This window comes from Ochotona curzoniae, unplaced genomic scaffold (genome assembly GCF_017591425.1).
Source record: "Ochotona curzoniae isolate NIBS_2020 unplaced genomic scaffold, NIBS_Ocur_1.0 contig_1014, whole genome shotgun sequence".
In the NCBI taxonomy this organism is placed as follows: Eukaryota; Metazoa; Chordata; class Mammalia; order Lagomorpha; family Ochotonidae; genus Ochotona; species Ochotona curzoniae.
Genome location: NW_024464920.1, coordinates 39140180 through 39142625, shown reverse-complemented (window position 1 = coordinate 39142625; position 2446 = coordinate 39140180).

Genomic DNA, 2446 nt, shown 5'->3' with positions numbered 1-2446 from the left:
TATTATTTTCCTGCTCTACTTTGGGGGTGGGAAGATGGGTAGGTAAGTAGAGAGATGTAGATATTTTTTAAACTGTTTCATAAGACCACAAATGATGTAGAAGCACAGCTCTATAAGAGATGACTAGAAAAAAGTCATGCTTTTTTATTTTGTCAAGGAATTATTCAAAGTGTGTTCTGTCTAATATATTTTGGGTTTTGTTTTGCTTTGTTTTAAAGATTTATCTATTTTTAATAGAAAACCAGATTTACAGAGAAAAAGATCTTCCATCTGCTGGTTCACTGCCCAAGTGGCCGCAATGGGCAGAACTGAGCTAATCTGGAGCATGGAGTCAGGAGCTTCCTCCAGGTCTCCCATGCAGGTGTAAAGTCCCAAGGCTTTGGGCTGTCCTCCACTGCTTTCCCAGGCCACAAGCAGGGAGCTGGATGGGAAGTGGAGCAACTGGGATATATACTGGTGTTCATATGGGATTCCAGTAGATGCAAGACAAGGATTTAGCCACTAGACTATCATGTTGGGTCCTGTCTTCTAAATTTTGATTATATGTTGTTTTCCTAATTCTCAGGGCCGTAGACATTTACAAAAAGAGAATCTCTCAGTGTACTTTAAAAGTGATTGACTGTACATACAGTATGGGTGAATTTCCTTTTTTATACCAAAATGAACTTCTCTTTTACTCTTTTCCACGAACTTTTTTGAATAATTATTGTGTGTACTTGTTAGTAGTCTGTATGTACAGGGTTTTTATAATTGTCAGTAACTAGGAAAAATTGTTAATATTAAAAAAGTTTCCTTTTGAATAAGATTGTGCCATTCAACCCTGTTTGCTGCTTGCAGATTCCTTTCCTTAGACATTTCATTGTTCTTAAAACTTTTGGTACCTGGGGTAGAGCTCACCTTGAATAAATAACTTACGGATTTTACTAACAATGGCCTTCCTTTTTATGGATCTTCACCTTTCTCACTAACCAAGTTAAGGGTTTTTGAGATGGTACCTACTAGCTCTTTCACCCCCATGATCATTAAAATCATCAACATGTAAAGCAACATTACATGATGCAGTCAGAAAAGCATGAGATTGGTTTTACTAATCTCATGGGTATGGTATTAGATAAGTTTCCACAGACCATGCTTTCCTGAAAGCAACCTCCCTTGAAAGCATTGTTCTTGTAAAATATAGTTTGAAATCACTGTCTCATAGTGTCACTGTGAAGACTAAATAAAGATGAATGAAAATACCTTTGCATATATCTGCCGCACAAATCAATGACTTGTAGGTTCGCTAATTTATTTTAAGGATAAGTAGTTCTTATTTTTAAGGATTTGAAGATTTAATTAATAAGGCTAAGAATTTTTTGGAAAATTATCATAAAGACACATCCAGGTCAGTTATTTAATACGGTAAAATGTTACCAAGAAATATAGTTTCCTTAACCCCTTCATGACTAGATTCAGAACAAAGAAAATAGCAAAGCACATGGGTTTTCACCTGGTCCTGTGTAGCATCCTCCGATGGGACATACGTGGCTGAAAGAATCAGAACAGATAAAAGGGACACAAATCAACAGTGTCTCTCACAAAAATGTGTCTTTCCACAGTGCATCCAAAAATAAGTCATCCTCTGAGCCAGTATATTTGAAAATATTTATCTTACACTTTAAAAATGTGTTGGGAGATTCAGTCCGATGTATGTAAGGATAGTGGTTAGGGGACGAGACTTGGAGGCTTGGGCATGAAGGAACAGAGTCTCTACAGCAGTCCCACCCGAAACACAAAGCTGTCCGTCAGAAGTACCAAGTGGAAATGCTGTCTAGTATGAGAGAAAGCCGTGTTGGAAAAAGCTAGCTCATCGTGGTCATGTAAATGTGGTTATGTTAAAAAGAGGCAGGAGCTGTTATCCTCCCAGGGAAGAAAACACTTCATTTGTGAATCAGTATTTACTGTGAGAAAAGATAGTCTCAAGGGAGGGATTTCAGGATGGAATGCATTTCAACCTGAACATTTGAACACTGAAAACTATAACCTCTTTCTCTGCCTTTGGCTTACATGTAAATCCATTTTCCAACTTCTGCTCTCTTAAACCTTGTGTTGGAATTACTTGGAAATGGTACAATAATGTTCTTTTTCCTTAGTAAACTGTGTTCTTTGAAAAATGTTTAAGTTAAACTATTACCAGGGAAAATGTTTATAGGGAAGCAGTTATTGGTCATCACTTCTAATTCCTGATAATTAGCATGATTCGTATACCTTGTGCATCGCAGTTTTAGTTTTTCTGCATTTGTTTATAAATATGTCTAAAAGGGTTTTCTAAATTGAGCTTTCCTCAAGCTTGCTTCACTTACAAAAATTGTGGAAAGAAAAAAACTGTATTTATATACTAAAATGTGTATTATTTAGGACTGTTGAAGCAAGTCACGATATCACAAATCTGCAAGATGTCAAAGCT